We start from the raw sequence: 12206 nt of genomic DNA on the forward strand, positions 1-12206 counted from the left end.
TATGATGTCATGTAACATGTTCTTCTGCCTTCTGTATTTCCTATTAACCCAGTAATTATCCTAAAGGATTGATCTTGTACAAGGTTGGTTCTTTAAAAAGATTGCTTCATAGGTGGTGTTATATACTTCCACCAGGAGTCACATAATAACTGATTATCTATCTACCTGGTATGTAGACACTTAGTGATGATCACTGTCCACAGCAGCACTACCCAAGATGAATATAACATGAGCTACACATGTAGTTTAGAATGTTCTAGTACCCCTATTTTTAAAAAGTGAAATCAATTTAATAATATATTTTATTTAACTCAATATATCCAAAATATTATCATTTCAACACTTACTAAAAATGATTGGGATATTTTATAGTCTTATTTTCAGATTAATTTTTCAAAGTCCTGTGTATTTTTTCCACTCATAGCTGGTAGGTGTTGGAAGCTGCTTGCACCAGCCCATGAAGGCTGAGCATCTCATTCCAGCTTTATGGGATGGGATTCATGACATCCCACTGGGTAGCTAAAAACTGGCCACAGTGGTTTATATCACAGCAAATATCACAAAGCAGATTTTTTTCTCCATCTCAGAGAGCCAGTTATTAGATGTTTACCAGCACAGCACTGCTTATAACACATATCACCTTGGACCAGCCTCATTTCAAGTGCTCAATAACCATGGATAGCTAGTGGATATTGTACTGCATAGCTCATTATGGCGCCTGTGGCTGAGTGTAATATGTTCTATCATTCCTTCTCTGTTCATTAGCTGGAATAATTCTATAGATTAAAATTTTCCTCATTAACTATTTAACTATCTTTATGTATTGTAAATTTAAAAATAACATATAGCCTCAATTCTTTTCCTCTATTAATTAGTGTTCAAAATAATGAGTTGATTCCCTAGCAAAAGTACCCAATTTGTATTTTTTGGTAGTGTTATGAACTCATAGATTCTAACATATTTGACTGTTTCAATCCGTTGCATTTACTATTCTTATTGATGCCCATATTGTCCCACCTTTGGCCACTGGAAGCTTCCTGAAGTTCAGAGCCCACATTTCAGACTACTAAGCTACCACTAACACTAGTCAGACTGTACATCTCATAATTTCAACCACTAGAAAGCGACTGACCTTATTTTCTAGACAAAAAGTTCAAAAAGCCTGGGATTTATCGGTCCAGCTTGTTTCAAGTGCGTACCACTATGTCCAGCAGTGTCACATGGGAACTTGGCAGCTCTGTTAGGAATCAAGGGAGGAGCTATCCAAGAACCATCGCTTGGTAGACAAAATAATAGATGTCCACAATAACATATTTTAAAAATGACACAGAAAATTTTAAAGCACGTCGTCCTTTCCATGTGCACCGACTGGCTGCCTTGTTTATTCATTCATCACGTATCTACCAAGAACCTTTGACAGGCCTGGAACTATTATTCCAACTGTAAAAGTTAATTTTAAAAAACATACACCTATATGAGATTCTTGAATCCCTAAAGATTTTTTACTTTCTCTAACTGAAAGAGAATGAGTGTTAAAAACACTGAAGTGTTTCAGAAAGTAGGCATAGGTCCTTTGGAAAGTAGCAAAGGCATAACTGCACATAGTTAAGACAAAGAGCATCCTTTTTGTTTCATATGAGTCAAGGAAAAGGCATTTTTCACTCAGATTGCCCCTTGGACATGAAAACTAAATTTTACATTAAATGATCTCATTTTAAATTTATCTATGGTAAAAATTAAATGGGACAATAAAACAGCTCTAATGGAGAAACTGTGGCCCCTCAGACTTCTTAGTATCCTCCCACTGAAATCTCTGAAGGCACTAACATTCATCCAACATCCCTACTAATCAACTGAAGATTGGACAGTTGGGTATTTTAGTCATGGTCATATGCTTGTATAATTTTGAGAGCAAAATATGAAGAACTTATTTTCTAGTAAAAACAGAATGCACAATAACCAAAACATTCAAAGAATGAATTGTTAAAATTCACCAGGTACTCCAAAATAAGCAAAGAAGTATTTTCATGATTTCCTTTTTAAAAACAAAAATATCAGTAAGGTTTCAAAACTTAAACTTAACTGACCTTAAAGTTGCAGCTGTCTTTAAAACAAAATTATAGTTGTCTTGTAATATTTAAGGTTTTTCAATAAACTTATTGCACAAGTACACTTGTAGATGATTTAACAAACACACACAACCATAAAACATGCTGGCAGGGAAAATAATTACCCTGGGGGAATAAACAGGGAAAATTAACTAGGCAAGGGAAGGCCTAGATTCCAAGACCTCCATAAACAAGAAATTGTTCACAAAATAAAATAAAATAAAATAGTTCATTTTATTATAGAAACTTGGTTCTTTTTTGTGGTTGAGGGGAGGCCTAGGAGATAATGTAGGGAGCATAAAAATATTATGACTATATTTATAATTTTTCATTCAAAATGGAAATGCTATTATTGGGAAAAATATATATATATATATACCTTTAGAACTCAAATGATGTATTTTATTGAAGACTAGCAATGAAGGAAAGAATAGGGCATAACTAGCCATTCTTTCTAATTTTGTAATACTGATTATTCTAATTGTCCTGTGTTTTGAATAACAGTAATACATGTGTATGCAAATAAAATTTCTTAGGCTTTCTCAAAAAATTAATTAATTGATAAACAGTAATACATTTTTGCAGATTTCCCTTGTAAGAGGGGCTTGTACTTCTACAGGAAAATTGTTTCGGTATTTTCTTTTTTCTTTTGGTCTAAATACTTTCATTTAGAAATGTGTTATTTAATAGTTCTGATTTGGTTAGCAACCTTTAAGTATCCTACTTAGTCATTTATGATAATTTGGCATTAAAGATGAGTAATTATTTATATTTGCTATACTCATTTGAATTATAGGTTTCAGTGATTTCTAGGGGATTTAAAAGTACAAATAAGAGTTATTATCCTTGCTTAGTCACTACATTTTATACTCTCCATATCAATATAATCTGTTGCAAATTCAAATTAATGATATTACTGCTTCTGATTGTGTTCTACTGAATGAACTAATAATGATACACTGTTATTTTTTCAATCAATATCTACAGAAAGACTGCCAATATAAGACACTATGTTAGTCTGTTACGGATCCAAAAGTAAATATGACATGATGTTCCTTTAGAGAATTCATAGCGTGGTGGTATAGGCAAATCATATATAGGCATGTTAATCTAATATGGGAAAGGCAAAGATAAGTAGGGGTCCTGGGTATTACAAAGGCACAAATGGATGTGTGTGTGGGTGGGTGGGTATGTGTGTAGGTAGATAGGTAGGTAGGCAGAAAAGACTTTTTAAGAAAGAGATAACTGAGGTAGGTTTTATCAAAGAATAATTAGTAATTAATCAAATGATGAGAAAGAGGGTAGAAAGGAAGGTGTTCCAATAGCACCACTGTTAGAGAGCAAAGTGAAAGATAAGAAGTGGAGGGAGATGGTAAGAGATTAAAACAGAAAGTCCGAGAGAGGCCAGATCATAGAATTATTGAATTCCATGGTAAGGAGCTTGAACTTTATCTCACAATGATGATGATTCACTAGAATGGTTAAATAGGGAGACAAAAGTGTAAGATAATGACAGGGCCAGACCAGAGACTTAAAAGACTAGTTAAGAGGATGTTAGTATTCAGGATGAGAGAGGATGAGAGAAGATGAGAGCCTAAACTAGGACAGTGACAGCAGAAGTGGGGAGTAGGAAAAGGATTCAAGAACTCATTAGGAAGTAAAATGCATTAACAGCTGAGGATTGATTGAATGTGGGAAATACAGAAAATGGAAGAGTCAAAGACAATTGTGAAACATAGCACCAAACCCAGTACAACAGAGAATACAGGAGAAGGAGTAGTCTTCAGAGGACGTGAGGACTTCAATAATTTTAGATTTGTTGAGTCTGAGGTATAACTGAAACACTGATGTAGCAGCCAATCAGCAGCTCTGCAGAAAGTTTTGAGGTACAGCTGTAGACTTGGTGCCATTACCAAGTGATAGCTAAAGTCATATCAACGGGTCAAGCAACTCAGAAAGACTGTAGAGAATTTCTCCCTCTCAACTCACGGTGAAGTTATACTTTTAGAGTGCTTGTCTCCACAATAATTACAGACTTTATCTTTAATACCTACCATGACTGGATCAATCTACTTGATATATCTTAGAGGCTGTCTTCTGAGTCCAGACATGGAGGCTCATGTTAAGTGAAGAACCACAGAACAACAGAGATAAGCAAACAAAATATATAAATTAAATGTATTGACAGTTCTTCATGACTATTTCTTACATTCCAAAGGCTCAACAATACTCCCCAACATACTAATTCCTCAGTTTGTTCTACCTCTTAGTCCAGTTTTCTCACCAAACTCTATCTGGCAAAGATACCACTAAAATTTTAGTGAGTCAATTCTTTGTCTATTAATACGTCATTGGACAATATGCTATCAAAGTAACAAACAGGAATAGTACCATAAGATTTCTTGTGGAACTTTCGAAGTAGCAGCTGAATTCTTTGATTAGTTAAAAAAAAACAAACCACTATTATTTTTGTTGACTTTTAAGTTAAATCAAAACTATTTCCTGAGAAGCTCCAAGGAAAGAACCATGAATAAAACTCTTATAATGACATTTCATAATCATGTGTGGCAATCATGCAGATTAACACTGACACAATTTCCAAGAGCTACTAAAGATAGACCTTATGCAATTGGGCAAAATAAGTGGGTGGATAATTTTTTTTAAGTAGGGCCATGACCTCTGAGATCTTCTGTTGTTTTCACTATGATCTATAAACTGAACAAAGTGCTCTTTTCTTTCTCAGAGAAGGAGTCCGTTACTTGTCTGGGACCAAGGCATTATATAGGAATGAAGGTATAACTTCTGTTGTTCTTAGTGGCAAATATGCCTCCTCTCCTATGCCTCATGTCCAGCCAAGGTAAACAATTGCTATGGCAATTCATATTTCTAATTTTGGACAATCCTAATTTGCCACAACATTTTTTGATGATCTAGGACTCTGTTGCAGAATCCTTTTAATCACATTGCTCAGCAATAATTAAATTGCTACCAATCAACTGAACTGACAAGCAAGGTGGAACTTGACTGCCACTGCTGGTCAAGACCTTCCTTTTTCACACTTGATTTAAGGCAGGCATCAAATGTAATTTCCCTTGAGATAAAAAAGTGAACTGAGAATACAAAGATAACCAGAATTGCATTCTTCCTTCAAGGAGCTCACAAGGGAGTGGGGGTACAGACATGCAGAATAAGTGACGTTCTTTCACACTCATGTTTTAATCTAATTCCACAATTTAAACCAGAAAGGGGAGATGGAAAAGAACACATGCTTAATCTATGTCATCCTATGCAAGTACATGGAAGTACAAAGTTTTTACCTCCCACCCAAAACCGAGACCAGGGCAGATAAATGTATTTCATTCAGTCACGGTATTGAGAATGATCTCTACAAAATGTCACTATCAAAAGGGATTTAATGTTAACAATAAATAAGAAAAAATAGTTAGTTAGGCATAAATAGCCAAAATAACTGGTTTACTAGAGATCTGTATTTGACATGGAGCAAATCCAAGCACAACACTGGGATACGTGAAGTTACTACACAAAAAATTTAAGAAAAGTCTTCCATGATCCTCAAAGTGAATCTGAAAAGTACAACGTCCAGCAATGGACTCTGTAAGTTAAAGAGATGTGAAGAAAGTGGAAAGGATTCAACAGAGAGTCACAGAGATGATTAAAGGGTTGGGGAAATGGGAGCTAGAAATTATTTAGCCTAAGTTAGAGAAGACTACCAGGTTTCTTAATAACAGTATTCAAGCCTAGGAAGGGTTGTTATATACAAGATGATGAACAGTTGCTTTCTATCTCAACTGAAGAGTGGACAGAAGAAACAGACTTTGATTTCAGCATGAAATATCTAAGTTAGACATAAGGAAGAACTTTCAAGAATGAGGGTTATTGGATAAGAGACCTTAGGGTCCTCTTATTACACCTGTTTCTTAAATGATGCTATTTCACATGGTCTTTTTAAAATTATTCTTCTTTTCACTTTGTCCTTCATTTATTTCACTTACACTGATTTAAATTACCTATTATAACTGATAATCCCCAAACACAGATATGTTTGGGGTATTTATATATAATATATATTAGTGTATATATAGTATATACACAGTATACAGTATATTATAGTGGATAGTATATACAATATACACTATGGTATAGTATAGTTTATATATAGTATACTACAGTAAAATTTAGTATAGCATATATACTATATATTTCTCCAATCCAGATTACTTTCCAAATGCCTCCTGGACATCAGGCTTCTATCCTTTACCTGTTCTACTGCAATAGCATCATAACTGATAACTGTCTCTCCAGTGTTCAATTCCACCCTCTGGTCTATGTAATGGTCTCAACCTTTCTATTTACAAGCTAATCCAATCATTGCCCGGCTTACAATTTTCTGATAGATTCCCACCATTTACTTGTCTTCCATCATTTGGTCCCTTAACCTTTCCACTATCAACACTGTCTTTCCCCCAAATGTTATTAATTACAAGATAATTTCACTCCTTTTATCCCATTGTGATTTTACAGGTCTGTACTTTTTAAAGTCTTGGTATGCTTTACCCCTCCTAGAACACACCTTCTGCCTTACTTCTGTGTCCAACTTCTACTCTTCTGTTCCAGAAATCCTCCAATGTGAGGATCACATTGGATTAGTGATCCTCAATAAATGCTTATGGATTTCCATGAAAACTTGCCTTGAATACTTTAATGTCATAGTTAGTATTAGCAGGAGCCTTTCCAGACTTCAGATTCAGTAACTGCTCACTTAGAAAACCATCTAGGGAGCTTGCTGAAAGAATCTAGTGATGAACCTTCAAAAGTGGCATATATATCAGAGTCTTGTGTTTATCACACCTGATTCCAGCTGCTGCTACTCTGACACTCCTTGCACCATTTCCTTGGGCATTTCCACCTCACTGCCACTACTGGACCCAGTGCCTTTTCTTCCATCTCTTGGCCTGGTACAATTATGGATACAAGCTTGGGCACTTTATGTGCATCCTCTCCAACTCATTTCTTATGAATCACTCCTATGAGGCAGGATCAGTATTGCCCATTTTATGGGTGAAAAAGTCACCACCTACCCATAGATGACATACATACATACATACATACACATATATATATATATATATATATATATATACATTTGCCTCATAAATAGATGTGTATATACACATGCATATATATACATATGTACATATATATACATATATACATATATATACAGATATATATATATATGCATGTGTATATACACATCTATTTATGAGGCATATGTATCCTATGAGCTGTAGCCTACTTAATATGCCTCATAAAGATCTCAAAAGAAACTCAAAATGAAATTTCCAAACGTGATTTCATAACTTTATCCCCAAACTTCGCTCTTCTGATGTTACCTGTTTTAGTGACTGGTGCCGGACACTATCCTCTGCACTTCACTCTTTTTAATCCCCACATCCAATCCATCACCAGTTTATAAAACTTTTCCTCCCAGATAGCTCTTAAATTTGTGCAGTTCTCTCCACCTTTATCCTTATTAATCTGGCTGACGTTTTCATCATCTCTTATAATAGCCTCTATTTCCTTTGTCCTCATCTTATCTGTTATCAGCAGCCAAGATGATCTGAAAATCCAAATCTGATCATGCTACTTTATGCTGTCCCTTCTTCCTACTGCATTCAAAAGCCCCTTAGCAGCTTCCCATTGCTCTTATCAAAAAGACAAACTTAAAACTGCTATTCAATGGATCACATCCACTTCATCTTAAACCCACCTCTTCTTACATCTTGCTCCCACCCCCTCAACTACTCTGACCACCGGTGCTTGCCTTTTATCCTTCAAACCTGTGATGGCCCATGCTTCTGCGGGCCTCTGCACAGGCTGGAAAGCCATCTCTCTCGTCTCTACTTCACCAAGTTAACTCTTAATCATCCTTCAGATGCCACTTTCCCGGAGAAATCTTCTCTGATCACCCTCAAAAGCCAAATCTTACCTATTACAAGCTCCAAAACCATGTATTTTCTCCTTTCTCTTCCTCCTTCTTTACATTTGTTTTTGTGATATTTGATTGTCAACTTCCTTTTAAGTGTTATGAGAGCAAGAACTGTCTATTCTTGCTTTTATCTCTAGTCCTTCTCTCTGCTATCTGGCATGTAGTGTTTGAAGAATTAAATAAATTAACCTGCTGGTTTGTATTTGCTAGGCATGAGCTAAGTGCTTTATGTGTATAATTTCATTAAATTTTCACAACAGACTTAGAAGGTTACTGCCTTTCTATTATTAGCTCTATTTTAGAAATGAGAAAACCAGGGTCTAGAGATATTTGGTAATTTCCCCAAGTGTCACAGGTTGAAAATTGAAGTCTTCTACGGTAAAACCATAAACCCATCCCTCATGGATACCTTTGTAGACGTAAGTGTATTAACTAATGTGACATTCAGCACATAAGCAGGAAGAAGTCTCTGAATTACAAATTGATCATTTGTGTCTCTTCAGCAAACCTGAAAATCCTGAAATATTTAAGAGTCAACAACAGAATCCCACGGTTGTTAGGTCAGGTTACTTAAACAGAAGAAAAAAGTAGGCTGGACCTGAATTGTACTTGTTCAGTGAGCCTAATTGTTCCACTGACCAGTGAGGCATAATAACTTAGCACAGTACAACACTGACTGTGACTGGCCTGGGGGAATGGATCTCAAAGCAGCCAAAAAACTTACCAAGCCAAAATGATTTAATTCTCATTTCACCAAAAGGAAAACAACTCACCTCACTCATGTCAACTATCCTTGTTCATGCAGAAGACTCTGCTGAGCCCTTCTAAGGAGTGTAACTCCTTTGCGCAGTTTATCCGAAGGTGATTATGAATTTTTCCTTTTCCACCCACACTGTCTGGTCCACTCATTTTGAGAACAGAGGCATGATGGCACAGCCATTCTTTATGACTCTTGTTGCAGGAGTATTATCTCAAAGTTTGAGGCAAATTTTATGTTGGTTGATCACGAATGCTTGGAAGAGCTTCATCTTCATTTCTGGAAGTTGTATTAAGGATTTCTAAACTATCATTATCATCTTTTATGAAATTACTTTCATCGTTGACTACTGAATTCTCAATAGACCTGAGAAGCTGATGGATATGTAATCTTTAGGTTAGGATGGAGAAAATCTTTAGACATCCCACTAGCTTTTAGCTGAACTTCGAGAAGTAGAAATACTTTGTTGATCTCAATAATAGTGTCTTAGATCTGCAACTCACTTGGAGCATCTCCAAACTGGGCTTGTTCACTATATTTAAAACATGTTAGATTTTGGACATGATCTCAAACCAATTTAGAAGAGATTGGCAATTCATTATTTTTCAGTAGAACATTTACCTGGCAGGGTAACCTACTCTGTTTATGTTTACTAAAAGAATTTCTTCCTATGGATGAATCTATATAGGAGGCCAAGTTAAAGATAAAATTGTTGAATGAGCATATAATTAGGAATTAGATGTTATTAAGAAGTGTCTGATTTACTTATTTCCTTGCTTAAAATGTCTTTTAGTCTTCCCATCACTTTCAGGATTAAAAAAAAACAATTCTTTATTCATGTCTCCTTGTTCTTTCTTTATAAATCTCACCTTGAGCAGTTGTAGAGTCTAAACATTCTGAACTACTTAAAATGGCCTTACTTTTAGGATAAATGCACTTTTATTTTGGCTAAATTATTATGTTCATCTATATTCCCTAGCAATTCAATTTTTTAAACCATGTTTCCACAGCAATTTTATGTATCCCTATCAACACTTAACCATTATAATTATTAATTCACTTATTCCTCTCCCTCACTGAAAGATAAGTTTCTTGGAGGTTGGGACAATCTTATTAATCTGCTAAATCCAGATGTTTAGTTCACAGTAGAAACTCAATGTCTTTAAAGTGCTTGTTGGCTATGTCCACCACACTAGGTAGTAAACTTGTTGGCTATGTCCACCACACTAGGTAGTAAATTTAATGAAATTATACACATAAAGCACTTAGCTCATGCCTAGCAAATACAAACCAGTAAAATGGAGTAAACTCCATTCCTCAGTAATTCCAGAATATTCTGTTTTATAAAATAAACATTCCTCTTAACATTCTATTAGACCAGTGATTCTCTCAGGGTTTTGAATTTTGTGCATTAGTAAAAATAACTTTTTAAAAACATTTTAAGGAGTATTGAAGAAAAGAACATTAAAAATAAAGCTACTGGGAGCCTGAGAAACGCCTACCACATCAAAAATAAAGCTACTGTCCATTAACACCATAATTTCAAAATATATCTTAAGTCTAAGGCATAACAAAGGATATCATTTAAAATAATCTTTTAAACTGAACAAATTTAACTTTATGAAAATTTTTCCTTATGAAAGTTTTTTCTCATTTCACCTTCAGCTTATGAAAAATAGGTCATGTCTTCCCCCAAATAATTTTGAAATACTATGTATTTTACACATTTTTAAGGTAGCATCTGAGATATTTTCATAGTAAGTTCAAATTGTTGTAATGAACATCATTTCTGGCATGTTACAAATACTGACACTACAAAATACCTTAGAAAACCTATCCATTGGATTCTATATACCATAGTTATTTAATACCCACCATTATTCATTTAAAAATATGAACAAGGGCACCTGGATGGTTCAGTGGGTTAAAGCCTCTGCCTTCGGCTTGGGTCATGGTCCCAGGATCCTGGGAGGTCCTGGGATGGAGCCCCACATCTGGCTCTCTGCTTGGCAGGGAGCCTGCTTCCCCCTCTCTCTTCATGCCTCTCTGCCTACTTGTGATCTCTGTCTATCAAATGAATGGATAGAATCTTAAAATATATATATATATATATATGAACAAGTAGTTGAAAAATTTACATAATTCCTTTTTATTTCCATTCCACTTCCAGAGTTTTATAATATGACATTTATACTTAGAAGTCAGTTATCAACTGAACTTTAATCTTAAAAATTTCTGTAACCTTAAATGTTATAAAATATCCTGAAATGAGTTAGCATTATAATTACTAGTGCACATTTGGTCAATATATTGATATTAAACATGATATAAACATTTACTGAAAATACATTTGTTAGTTAGCTATGTTTCTTCAACTAATTAATGTGGTCAGAATTTGTTTGCTAGGCTCAGAAAGGGTTTGTACAATAAAATACATTTTATTCCTTTTTTTCTTCTTTTAGAAGATGTGCTGAGACTACTTGTTCATGAAAAATTATGAATGATGGAAATAGAAGGGGTTTTGTTTTAGCTACGTCCCAAAATTCTTTAAATGCCTTCCAAGTTATGTGCAAAAAAGCCTTAGTGATTTATTGTTGAAAACTATTTTTAATGATTAACTGATACTTTGGTTAAGTCCTTCTTCAGTTTCATTGAAAGGAAAAGCTGAAAACCATTTGCAAAAGGGTTGCTAGGAAGTAATCAGGGACATTTTACTTCTGTCTCTGGTGCCCCTTTTCCATCCTGGGGCAATGTTAACACAGTAAGATTAGGAGTGGGTGAAAGGTGTGCCTCTTTTTGGTGAAAAGAAAAAAGGATGATTGGGCAAGGTGAGGCAGATTCTTCAGCAGCTCAGTTTTAGAAAAACAGTGCATATGGAAGTTGAAAGCCTAACCACTAACTCTCTTAAAAACTATCTATGCACAGCTTACACATCTTTTAGAAATTCCTGGTATACCTCCCGAGCTGAGTATACCCCATTTTGAGGAGCAATGGACTAGAACTGAAAGAATACTAATTCCATTAGCTTTAGTTTCAAAGTGTGGTATTTTCTTTTTCCATCTTTCTTTTATTTTTATTTTTTTTTTAGATTTTATTTATTTGAGAGCAGCAGCACAAGCTGGGGGAGCTGGCAGAGGGAAAGGGAGAAGCAGATTCCCCGCTGAACAGGGAGTCTGACATGGATTCCCAAGACCCTGAGATCATGACCTGAGCAAAAGGCAGATGCTTAAAGACTGAGCCACCTATGCGCCCCCAAAGTGTGGTATTTTCGGACTTTGACATTACCTCCAAATTCTGGGGGAAGTTAACTTATTTGGCATTTAAGCCCCCT

At 35.2% G+C, this 12206-nt stretch overlaps 1 long non-coding RNA gene across 1 annotated transcript in view; it reads right to left on the reverse strand.

The window, feature by feature from the left end:
• Nucleotides 1–12206, reverse strand: part of LOC116574820 — a 34298-nt gene that overhangs the window by 14277 nt on the left and 7815 nt on the right. The window lies entirely within an intron of this gene.

The sequence above is a fragment of the Mustela erminea genome, chromosome 16 (assembly GCF_009829155.1).
Source record: "Mustela erminea isolate mMusErm1 chromosome 16, mMusErm1.Pri, whole genome shotgun sequence".
NCBI classification, from domain to species: Eukaryota; Metazoa; Chordata; class Mammalia; order Carnivora; family Mustelidae; genus Mustela; species Mustela erminea.